Below are 13,345 nucleotides of genomic sequence, written 5' to 3'. Positions count from 1 at the left end.
ACCTAAATAGGCAAATATAAATCAAATGAAAGTGTAATTAAAGGGAAACAATCCTCTTTACTAAGTTGAAAATTACTGCTAACTACATCAAAGGAGGTACTGACTATAGATGAGAATTCAGTAGGCCTCCCTTAGATAATTTCTCATTCTCATGAATCCAAGAACCTTTAGATCAGCAAGGTGCTAAATAAAGCTGTATTTCAAAGTACTCTTTTCACTTCTTTCTCTTCCAGTTCTCCTAAGGTGATTTCTGTGGAATATCAAAAGTATGAAACTATGTGTAGCACAGCCAGAGCTAAAATACAATGTCTCCTAGGAACACTTCCTAGGTTCACTTCTTTGGTCTTTAGGAGTTCTCCACCTTCCTCCAAACTCCCTCTTCCATCAGGCCCCCTCCGATTAGACAGGGGAAAAAAGACTAATAACATTTTATGAAATGCTGCTTTTTCACAATAATTGAAATTTACTCAGCTTATAAGGATTTTAAAAGAAGAAAGGCAGATAAATATTTGCTTCTGGAAATGAAAACACAATAGATAACAAAATACACATAAAAACTGAATATACTATTACAATCAGAAACTTAAAAGACATGATGGATTCTACATCAGAAAACCTGAAACTGCCGAAATCCATCATAATTACGATAATTCCTCACGAGAATAAATAATAATCACCTATAAATAGTAGAAGCAGTATGGTTTTTATAAGAAAGGAATCACTAACCATTCAGAAACATCATGCCAAGGAATCAGAGAAAGTAAGACGATGGCATTCTAACACTGGGAAGATTCTCCCTTAACGATCATCCTCACACATTCCATTTATCTGAGTCCATCTGTATGAATGACATGTGCACTTTCATGTGGGATTGAATAAGGGAATAAAAGAAAAGTAATGTTAAAACACAGCCAATTTGGGGAAGTGCAGAACTGCCTGAATGCTGCATTGAGGTGTTTTTATCTGCCTAAAGGGATTGATCGCGAGGATCTGACTAACCAGTGGTATTGGGGCAGGGGCTGGGTTTAGATAATAGACAGACAATTTTGAGGGTATAGGTAACTTTGCAACTTTACATAGGGAGCAAGTAGCAGCAACTATGTCTTTGCTACTAAAAATCATGTATAAGTTGTTTTTGGTCCAGTATGGGTCAACATTTATGAGGCTTGAGAGGAAAAAATGTGCAACAAAATCTGAGTCCAACCACTAAAATACACAGCAAATCTGGTCACTTCTCAGCACCTCCATCATAAGCCAAAGCCACCACCATCCCCTGCCTCGATTATTGCAGTGGCCTCAAAATTGATCTTCCTATTCCTACATTTACCCCTACGAACTATTCTAAATACACCAGCCAGTAATTCTTTTAAAGTTAAGTCAGAATATGAAGGCCAGTATGCCTAAAATAAAATGAGTGAGGGACTGGCAGGAAATTAGGGAAGGAGAAGGTGGGACACAACATGCAGGGCCTTGGAAAGTCATAATAAAAGCTTTAGTTTTTCTTCTGAATGAACCAAGAAGCCAGTGGAGAGGTTATGAGCAAATAAGCAATATGAACTGACTTACATTTTAAATGGATGCGATGGATGGTATACAATAAAGAGCCTATCCAGAGGGAAAATGAATAAGACTGGATGCAGTAAGACCAGTTGGGATTTCAATAATCCAGAAGAGAAATGAAAGTGACTTAGATAAAGAAGGACAAGGAAGGCAATAGTACAAGCAGCATGAAGTAGTCATATGCTAAATATATTTTGAGGAAAGATTCCAGAAGATTTGCTGGTGAATTGAGTTTAAGAAAAACAGTAGTGGCCAGGCGCAGTGGCTCACACCTGTAATCCCAACACTCTGGGAGGCAGAAGTGGGCATATCATGAGGTGAGGAGTTCGAGACCAGCCTGGCCAACATGGTGAAATCCTGTCTCTACTAAAAATACAGAAATTAGCTGGGCGTGGTGGCGCATGCCTGTAATCCCAGCTACTCAGGAGGCTGAGGCAGGAGAATTGCTTGAACCCGGGAGGTGGAGGTTGCAGTGAGCCGAGATCGCACTACTGCACTCCAGCCTGGGCATCAGAGCAAGACTCAGTCTCAAAAAATTAAAAAGAAAAACAGCAGTAAAAAATGACTATAAAGTTTCAATAGGTAGAATGGAGTTGCCATTTATTGAAATGAGGAAGACTGAGAAACAGGTTGGAAAGGGTGATATCAAACATTCTGTCTTGGATATGTTAAGTACAAGGTTTCTATTAGACAACCCAATGGAAAAGTCAAAAAGAAATGAGATATAATATAGTTAAGTCTGGAGTCAAGTGGGAAGTTGGAGTTGCATATATCAATTAGATATCAACTTGAGGGTTGTCAGCAAAAACATCATATTCAAAGCCATGGAATAAGATGAAATTGCCAAAGAGACCATGAAAAAGTGGTAGATTCAATGGCCTGGAAATCCTACTGAAGTCTTTAGAATTGTTAGCATTAAGATTCCAGAAGAAGTTAACTAGCAAAAACAAGTGGAGATAGACAATGGGATACTTAAAACAGATTTTAGAGCCAGTATAGATATTGGTAACAATAAGATGGGTTATGACTGTTAAAGTGGGTGGCTGAGGTCAAGGAACTGACAGGCCAGGGATTTATTTGTGGACATTTTAAATCACTGAAGATAATGACAAGAAGAGTAGTAGAGATAAGGACAATTAGCCAGATGCTAAAATATTCATTGAATGAGGGAAGAGCAAAGAGCTATGCAGATGACCGCATAAAAGCACAGCAGAGAATGGTTCAATCTGGTAGGACTTGTTTCAAAGGGACTAGGAGATTTTAGAGAGGAAGGAGAAAGAGAATCAAGTGTCCAGATACAGTAATAAGAGATAAGACTCTGACATATGGGAGTTTGGGAGGCAAAATAGCTTCTACTTGAGAGATCTGTAAGAAAAGCAGTTTCCAGCAATGGGCATGGTGGCTCATGCCTGTAATCCCAGCACTTTGGGAGACCGAGGCAGGCGGATCTCACCTGAGGTCGTGAGTTCGAGACCAGTCTGACAAACATGCAGAAACCCCGTCTCTATAAAAATACAAAATTAGCCAGGTACGGTGGTGCATGCCTGTAATCCTAGCTACTCGGGAGGCTGAGGCAGGAGAATTGCTTGAACCCGGGAGGTGGAGGTTGCGGTGAGCCGAGATCTCACCATTGCACTCCAGCCTGGGCAACAAGAGTGAAACTCTGTCTCAAAAAAAAAAAGAAAAAGAAAAGCAGTTTCCTTAGGAAACAACCAGATTTAGGTTAGACTTTGAGAGTAAAGGGATCATTCAGAATAAAAGCTAAGGACACTGATTTGGCTAATGACACACTGTGAGGTCTAAAAAAATTTAGATGGTGAAGAACTAATGGTTTAAGATAGATGGTTGGAGATGGTAGAAACAGCTAGCTATCGTGCAATATGCCTTCATCCCTGCTTCTGTGGTATAAGAATCTGAAGTTTTGCTGTACATCTGGCCACCTAGAACAAACACTAAGTTTCCTAGCTGCCCTTGAAACTAGGTGTGGCCACCCAAGGCATTAATAATACTGAAACCAACAGTGGCTATTATAATATCATCAGCCTACTGTCCCAATCTGGATTTTATATTCTGTGAGGGGTAGAAATGAGGTAAGAGACAGGACTCAACTCCAGAGCCAGGGCTCAGACACAGGACCAGATTGGGTACTGGCTAAAACACAGAAGAGGTGGAAGCACCTCTCTGTAAGACATGCCTATCAGTGTGCCGTATCAGTTTACCATTGCCATGGTAACACAAGGAAGTCACCTGTTTTTCCAGAAATTTCTGCATAGCTCACTTCTTAATTTGCATATAGTTAAAAGTGGGCACAAATATGACTGCAGAAGTGCCTTTGAGCTGCTCCTCTGGGCACAATGCCTATGGGGTAGCCCTGCTCCACAAGGAACAGTACCTCTGCTGCTGCTGTACACTATTGCTTCAATAAAAGTTGCTATAACACCACGAGCTTGCCCTTGAATTCTTTCTTGGGCCACGCCAAGAACACTCCTGGGCTAAGCCCGTTTTGGAGCTTGCCTGCCCTGCATCAGATACACTGCCCAACAGTAATAGTACCTAAGTTCATGTTGCCTAATTTCACAGTGAGTTATCTAAGGAACCCATTTCATTACTTCTTATAAACGTTATATAAAATCGCTGGGCACAGTGGCTCACGCTTGTAATCCCAGCATTTTGAGAGGCTGAGGCAGGTGGATCACAAGGTCAGGAGATCGAGACCATCCTAGCTAACATGGTGAAACCTCATCTCTACTAAAACTACAAAAAATTAGCTGGGCGTGGTGGCAGGCACCTGTAATCCCAGCTACTCAGGAGGCTGAGGCAGGAGAATCGCTGGAACCCAGGAGGTGGAGGTTGCAGTGAGCCGAGATTGCACCACTGCACTCTAGCCTGGGCGACAGAGCAAGACTCTGTCTCAAAAAAAAAAAAAAAAAAAAAAAAAAAAGTTATATAAAATCACAGCATAACTGAAATAAAAACTTGAAAGAATGACACTCCCCATGCCATGCCATCAAGGCCATGTATAACACAGCAAGATAAAAAAGAGCCAAGATTCCTGACCTTGTGGAAAATCACATCAATCCTGTACCATCAAAGTTTTAAGTGACAGAGAATAGTTGCATCATATTTAAGTTACTGTCATCAACAGCTAATCTTAATAACAAACTAATGCAGGGAATTAAGAGTCTTGAATGTGGAGACTGAGGTAAACAGGGATGTAAGGTAAGACATAGTAGTCCCAAATGTCTCTTGAGAAAAGGTGGCTAATCGATTTAAACTGTAGCCTTCTTGGAACTGCTCTCTTAGGCGGTAGTGATACAGACTTTCATAAGGAAAAAGGGGCAGTCCTCTAGCAGCATATGGAACTCAATGGGATTTCTTTTCAATCTTGATAAGGGTGTTGGCATTTACTTCACTAGCAGTTTAAGGAGGGAAAGGAACTACAGAGAATTACAGAGGAAATAACCAAATGTTAATTTCTCCTAATATCCCCAGCCTTAAATGGTAGGCTCAGTCCTTGCACCTCTTCTATATCTACACTCACTGCCATGGTGAACTCATCCAGTTTTATGGTTTAATATGAATGTAAATATATTCACCATATAGTGACAACTATTAATTTCATATTTCTAGTTCTTATCTCTCCACTGAACCCCAGACTTTTATATCTATTTGACAACTCTATTTGAATGTCTAACAGACATTTCAAATTTAAAAAGATCCAAATCAAACCCGATTTTCCCTCCAACTTTGCTCCTCCCACATTCTTACCCATGTTGGTAAATGGCAATTCCATTCTTCCAGTTACATACACCAAAAACTTCAGTCATCATTTACTCTTCTCTCATAAACCAAATCCAACTTCTAAATAAAAACATCTGTTGGCTTTATCTTAAAAATGTAAAACATTTCACCATCTCCACTATGACCGCAATCCAACATGCCATGTTCTCTTAACCAGAATTACTACAACAGCTTCCTAGTTAGCCTCTGAGCCACTCTACAATGTATGCTCACCACAATAGCCAATGTAACTGATTTAAAATAAACCACAGCCAGGTACAATGTCTCATGCCTGCGATCACAGCACTTTAGGAGACCAAGGCAGGAAGACTGCTTAAGGCCAGGAGTTCAAGACCAGCCTGGGCAACATAGTGAGACCCTTTCTTTACAAAAAAATAAAAAATTAGCCAGGCATGGTGGTGAATGTCAGTAGTCCTAGCTACTTGGGAATGCTGAAGCAGTTGGACTGCTTGAGCACAGGAGCTTAAAGTTACACTGAGCTATGTCCATGCTGCTGAGCTCCAGCCTGGCCAACACAGTGAGACCCTGTCTCTAAAAAAAATAAATTAGATTAAATAAACCATGGTACTTTTCTGCTGAACACTCTTCAGTGGCTTCCTATCTCAGCCGGAGTGAAAACAAAGTTCTCACAATGTTGTCCAAGGCCCCTATTAATCTGGATTTCCATTGTGATGGTTAATTTTATGTGATGACTTGGCTAGATTATGGCGCACAGTCGTTTGGGCAAACATTACTGTAAAGGTATTTTTTTACAGGTGAGTATAACATTTTCAACCAGTTAACTTTAAATAAGGCATATTACCCTGCATAATGTAGGTAGGCTTCATTCAATCAGCTGAAGGCCTTAAGAACAAAGACCAAGGTTTCCCCCACAAAAAAGGAATTCTGCCTCCAGACTACAACACAGAAATTCTGAGTTTCCAGCCTTTGGACTCAAAACTGCAACATCAACTCATATCTGAATTTCCAACGTACTGGACAGCATTGCCCTACAGATTTTATCCTTGTCAGCTCCCACAATCACATGAGACAACTCCTAAACTCTCCCTCTATATACAGACAGATAGATCTATGTATTTATGATTTTATATGGGGAATATATGTATATACAATATATATCTTATATATTATCTTATATATAATATATCATATATCATATATACACAGACACAGGTATATCTCATTTTATTGTGTTTTATTACACTTCACAGTTACTGCATTTTTTTTCTTTTTTTTTTTTTTTTTTAACAAATTGAAGGTTTGTGGTAACCCTGCCTTGGGCAAGTCTATCAACCATTTTTCCAACAGCATGTGCTCACTTTGTGTCTCTGTATCACATTTTGGTAATTCTTGCAATATTTAAGACATTTTCATTATTATTATATCAGCCACAGTGATCCGTGATCAGTGATTTTTGATGTCACTATTTTAATTGTTTTGGGGCACCGCAAAGCATGACCATGTAAAACGGCAAACTTAACAGATAAATGTTGTGTGTTCTGACTGCTCCACCCTCCGGCCGTTTCCCCATCCCTCTCCTCAGACATCCCTATTCTCTGAGACACAACAATATTGAAATTAGGTGAATTAATAACCTCACAATGGCCTCTAAGTATTCAAGAGAAGGGTCTATCACTTTAAATCCAAAGCTAGAAATGATTAAACTTAGTGAGGAAGGCATGTTAAAAGCCCAGAGAGGCCAAAAGCTAGGCCTCTTGTGCCAAACAGCCAAGTTGTGAATGCAAAGAGAAAGTTCTTGAAAAAAATTGAAAGTGCTACTTCAATGAAAACACGAATGATAAGAAAGTAAAACTGCCTTATTGCTCATATAGAGAAAGTTTTAGTGGTCTGAATAGAAGATCAAAGCAGCCACAACATTCCCTTACGCCAAAGTCTAATCCAGAGCAAGGCCCTAATTCTCTTTTATTCTATGAACGCTGAGAAATCTCAGTGAGGAAGCTGAAGAAGAAAAGTCTGAAGCTAGCAGGGTTTGGTTCATAAGATTTAAGGAGACAAGCCTTCTCCATAACATGAAGGCAAAAAGTGAAGCAGCAAGTGCTAACTTAGATGCTACAGCAAGTTATCTAGATCTAGTTAAGATAATTAATGAAATCAGGTGGTTCCACTAAACAACAGGTTTTCAGTGTAGATGAAACAGTCAAGATGATGTCATCTAGGACTTTCACAATTAGAAAGGACAAGTTAATGCCTGGCTTCAAAGCTTCAAATGACATCCTGATTCTCTTGTTAGGTGCTAATGCAGCTGGTGGCAGAAAACTTTATTGTTATTTTATTTTAAGAAACTGCCACAGCCACCCCAACCTTCAGCAACCACCATCCTAATCAGTCAGCAGCCATTGACATCCAGGCAACATCCTCAGTCAACAATAACATTATGACTCACTGAAGTCTCAGATTCATTTTTTAGCAATCAGCATTTTTTAGCAATACAGTAGTTTTTCATTAAGCTATGTACATTCTTTTCTTAGATATATTACTACTGCACACTTAAGAGACTACCATGTGGTGTAAATATGACTTTTATATGCAGTGGGAAACCAAAAATTTCATGGGACTTACTTTATTGCAATATTAGCTTTATTGTGGTGGTTGGGTACCCAACCTGCAGTATCTCTGAGGTATGCCTGTACATACCCCATGTTGGTTCTGTTTCTCTAGAGAGCCCTGAGTAATATACCCATTATTTCTCTGACAATATCTTCTGCCTCTCTCCGCTTTCACTAAAACTGCTCCAGCCACAATGACATCTATGCTTTTCTTTCAAGCATGCTCCTGCCTCAGGGCCTTTGTATTTACCATATCCTGCCTGGAATCCCTATCCCCTGAGAGTTGTATGGCTTACTCCCCTTTCCTTCTTTATATCTTTGCCCAAAAGTCACTTCTCAGTAAAGACTTCTCTGTATACCCTATTACGTCTGTCTGTCATACTATGTATTTTACTTACTGTTGCCCCTTTCTAAGATGTAAGCTCCATAAGGGCAGAAATTTTTGTCTGTTTTGTGCACCCAAAAATCCCCTGCAACTAGAACCATGCCTTCCTTACAGTAAGTGTTCAGTAAACGTTTGTCCAATGAACAAATGGAGAAAATATGAAGCCAGTAGGCACAGCTTGTAAGTGCAGAGGTTAAAGATCTGTAAGTGTAGATAGATAGATGTAGTAGTATGTGTGTGTGTATTAATATGCTGTATATATATATACGTGTGTGTGTTAAAAAGTATATAAGTATAGGGGTTAAAGGAAAAAAATACAGCTATAGTTATGAAGGCCTTTTAAATTAGGGTACACCTTAGCATGTTTGGAAGCAAACAACAAGTTTGGAAGCAAAGGACCCAGTGGACAGGGATAGATTAGCAATATCATGGAAACAGAGGAAAACTAAGAGAGCACAGTCCCCTTAGAAATCATTTGATCAAGGGCACTGATAATAGGGTACCTTTTATTTTTAAAAATGTACAGATCCATAGTTCGTAGAAACATAAAGATGGTTATGGGCAATCAGAAACAAGAAGCAATGCCCAGCCTCAATTATAATTATAGAAATGAAAATTAAAACAACCAGATACATTGTTCTGTTCTCCGAGTGGCCAAATGCAAAATACCCAAAACCCAGTTGGCCAGTACAGAGAAACAGATACTTCCATACATTATTGAAGGGTAGGTCAATTGGTGCTGCATTTCCTATGTTTGGAGAATTCCATGTCTTATGAGTCCTTCTTCCCATTATACAAAACAAATTATTTCCTCGCTACACTTCCTTATAGCTGAAACATAGGTAAATATTAATAACACTAAGGCTCTGCCAAATCTACGATCTATGCCATATTTTAAACTAGAAGCTACTGATGCAAAGGAAGTATCATATAAGCAATATACACGGGAATAATTGCTAGTCATAGGAATTCACTCTACACATATGAATGTACACCAAGATATACAGATGCTCCTCAACAATTTACAAAGGGGTTACATCCAAGAAACCCATCATAAGTTGAAAATATCATTAAGTCAAAAATACATTTAACATACGTAACGTACCAAACATCATAGCTTAGTCTAGTCTACCTTAAATATGCTTAGAACACTCACATTAGCCTATAGTTGCATACTATAACTTACCAGTTGTTTATGCCATGATCATGTGGTTGACTGGGAGTTGTGGCAGGCTGCCCGCTGCCAGGCATCCCAAGAGAGCATCATATCATGTATCGCTAGCCCAAAAAAAGATCAAAATTCAAAATTTAAAGACAGTTTCTACTGAAAAGTGCTTCCCTTTCACACCATCATAAAGTCAATACAAATCATGTCAAACCATCATAGTCTGAGACTGTATATTCAAATCTGTTCATTACAGAACTCTGTAAGTACTATCAAAAATTAGAAATTTAAATGTTTATAGATTTTACATCCCTGTGTGGATATATGTGTTTATAATATGGAAGAGTTAAAATCAGGAAAATATAATTAAGAGTTAGACCTAAGTAAGCATTATGCTAATTGAAAAAAGCTAGTAAAAAAGGACAAATACTGTATGACTCCACTTATATAAGGTAGTCAAATTCATAGAAACAAAAAGTAGAATGATGGCTGCCAGGGGCTAGGGGAAGGGAGAATAGGGAGTTATTGTTCAATGAGTACAGTTTCAGTTCTGCAAGATGAAAAGAGTTCTGTGGATGGATAGATGAATGAATGCATGTGACAGTGGCACAACTGTGGATATACTTAATGTCACTGAACTGTAAAACAGATGGTTTTTTAAAAAGAAAATAAAAGAATTAGATTTAGGAAATAAAACTAAGAGGTAAAAGCACTAACAATAAGAAAAATTTTAGGTGATAAACAGGGAGACCACGACTTGTCAACAAGAATGTACCCGTAGATAAGAAGTGGCAGAAATATCTCTAGTAGTGAACAAGAATGTGAAGGATAGATAAGAAATTTAAGAGCTAGATCACAAGCATATTTATACCAAGTTTTCTTTGGGTCACTTGCATACTAGTTAATAGAGACAGCAGGCTGGCTTATTACTAACCAAGGTCCTATTAAAAGAAGTACAGATTTTATCAACAGTCTCCTAAATTGATAGCTCTGACCAGACTCCTGTGTCTCTTCTCCAATAGAGAAAGGAGAAAGGGGAAAGGCAAGCCTTTTATTCAGATTGGTGCCATCACAGAACTTGCAGACTTGAGCTGAGATCTCTTGCATGGTAGAAAAGAGAGAAGCAGGCTCACCATTTTCAGGCACAGACTCAAAGGCTTAACCACAGGAAACAGTACAGTAGTTTACTTTATTAGGGGTGTCCAATCTTTTGGCTTCCCTAGGCCACATTGGAGGAAGAATTGTCTTGGGCCACACATAAAATACACTAACATTAATTATAGCTGATGAGCTAAAGAAAAAAAAATCACAAAAAATCTCATAATGTTTTAAGGAAGTCTACAAATTTGTGTTGGGCTGCATTCAAGGCCGTCCTGGGTCACATGTGGCCCATGGGCCGTGGGTTGGACAACCGTGGTTTAATTAGTGAAGACCTTCAACTCCCACCCCACCTCAATTCCTGTATGCATTTGCTAAATGCTGTGGTATTTACGTTTCCTTGAAATTCTAGCTATGATTAATAGCCATACTTCAGTATTATTCTTATTGGCTATACTTATAATTCTTCTGTGTGGTGGTCTAATAAATTCTAACCACTAAACTATGTGATTCACAAATTTAAAAATATGTAGTCACCTATAATTCACACTTTTAATTCCACTAACATTTTTTAAAAATCACATAGCTGATATAGTTGAAGGTTGTGTTTTAACACTATTTTTGGCGGACACCGTGGCTCACACCTGTAATCCCAGCATATTGGGAGGCTGAGGTGGGTGGATCACTTGAGGTCAGGGGTTTGAGACCAGCCTAGCCAACATAGTGAAACCCCATCTCTACAAAAACAAAAACAAACAAACAAACAAAAACGAAAATTAGCTGGATGTGGTGGCAGGCGCCTGTAATCCCAGCTACTCAGGAGGCTGAGGCAGGAGAACCACTTGAACTCGGGAGGTGGAGGTTGCAGTGAGCCGAGATTGTCACTACACTCCAGCCTGGGTGACAGAGTGAGACTCCATCTCAAAAAAGAAAAAAAAAAAAACTATTTTAAAAATGAGATGAACTTGTACATATTGATATAGAAAGATGTCTATGTTAAATGACAAAAGCAAGATATACAGCTGTATTATATAATTTAATTCCTTTTGCGAAAAGAAAAAATGAGATATATTTAAGCTGGCAGATACCAAAACATTTTTCTGGGAAGATATGCAAGACACTTAATAATGGAGACCTCTAAAAGAGTAGGGGCACTGGGATGAGAAGGAAAGCTTTAAATTCTAATTTTATATATTTCTGTTCTGTTTGAAGTTTTTAACAATGCTCACAGTACTTTTTAATCTATCCATTTACATATTTAATATAGGATTATCTGAGTGAAAGGGATTATGACCCAATTTTTATGCATTTCTGCATTTCTACAAAACCCTAATAAATGATATTTTTATAAGATCACCATTCTCCACACGTGAATCCCTTCTTATTAAAACTCTCACCTGGCTTATCTTTATGAAGATACTACACTTTGCTTTCTTTCTTACATAAAATGAGGCTAATAATACCTGACAAATTAGTTATAATGACTAAATGAGATAAAATATGTAAAGTGTCCAGTAGAGTACCCAATACATAGTAAGTACTTAATAAATGTTAGTATTTCCAGTGAAAGTTGTTTTTTCACCCTGCGTATGTATATTCATTCTTTTCCTACCTAAAAAGAATTTCTCTTTGCAACAACCACTTCCTCACTGTTAGCCCATGTGGCATGAGGCCCAGACTTAAGCCAATTAGAGCATTCCATTCCCTTTGCACAGACTGTTTCACAGGTGGCCCAGGACTTTTATTCAAATCAATGCTGGGGAAGAGAAACTCTCATTCCCCCTTGGATTTTAATTTTAGAAGATATGAGGCTAGAATTGCTGTAGCTATCTTACCACAGCAAGGGGAGAACCTAAAGGTGCTAGAGACTATCATACGGAACCTGAAAATACTGCCAACACAGTGGAGTTCAAAGCAAGGAAAGAAACCAAACCCTTGTGTCTTTGTCTGAACCCTCAATCCAGTTATAGTCACCTGACTTTTTAGTTATAGGAGACAATATTTGTTTTTTCTCAAGACAATTTGGATTGGGTTTTCTGTCACTTGTAATCAAGAGGGTCCTATCCTAGATATTACTGTAATTATTTCTTCTTACATTCTAAAAATGAACATTTTCTTAATATCCTTGGTCTGGTGCTAACTTCTCTCCACTTACAATCTTAAAAACCTAACCTATTTTAGTGTTCCAGTTATTCTTATAACACTACCCATTTTATTTTCTCTCTTAAGCCATACTCTGTACCTCTACTGCTTGTTGAATATATCTTTCCAGAATTCCAACCTACAGAATAAAAACATACTTATCTTTCAATATAACATTTCCAAAAAAGAGCTGTTCTGCCTTCTAGCTTCCTGGGTTTTTGGTGATAAGTTATGTGTGTTTCTGTAACATTAATATACCAAGGGGCTTATATTATCAGGAGGAATATTCACTTCTATCTGCACTGTGTCTATATCTATTAATCTTGAACAATATTATCTAAATATTTATACAATACTTACACAAAATCATATTAGTTAATATCTAATTTATCTAAATATTTACAATTACAAACTTAATCTTTTAAAATATTTACTGAGAAATCTAATTTCAGCCTTTCTGAAATGTTATGACATGAAAGGCAAACAAAACACGTATTATTAAAATTATGAAAAAAACTTGCACTTAAAGAATTGAAAATTAAGACTGTAATTCCAATTTTTCTCTTTGAACGTATTTCTTCCTGTGGGGTATAATTTTTTTCTGATGTAAAAAGTGAGGTTTTTCTT

The 13,345-nt window shown here is 38.0% G+C and overlaps 1 protein-coding gene across 1 annotated transcript in view; it reads right to left on the bottom strand.

The window, feature by feature from the left end:
* The window catches only part of IFT80 (intraflagellar transport 80), a 142,469-nt gene that overhangs the window by 126,469 nt on the left and 2,655 nt on the right, over window positions 1–13,345 (bottom strand).

Source organism: Chlorocebus sabaeus, chromosome 15 (assembly GCF_047675955.1).
Source record: "Chlorocebus sabaeus isolate Y175 chromosome 15, mChlSab1.0.hap1, whole genome shotgun sequence".
In the NCBI taxonomy this organism is placed as follows: Eukaryota; Metazoa; Chordata; class Mammalia; order Primates; family Cercopithecidae; genus Chlorocebus; species Chlorocebus sabaeus.
The sequence above is the reverse complement of the archived record's forward strand: the minus strand, read 5'-3'. Positions and strand labels throughout refer to the sequence as shown.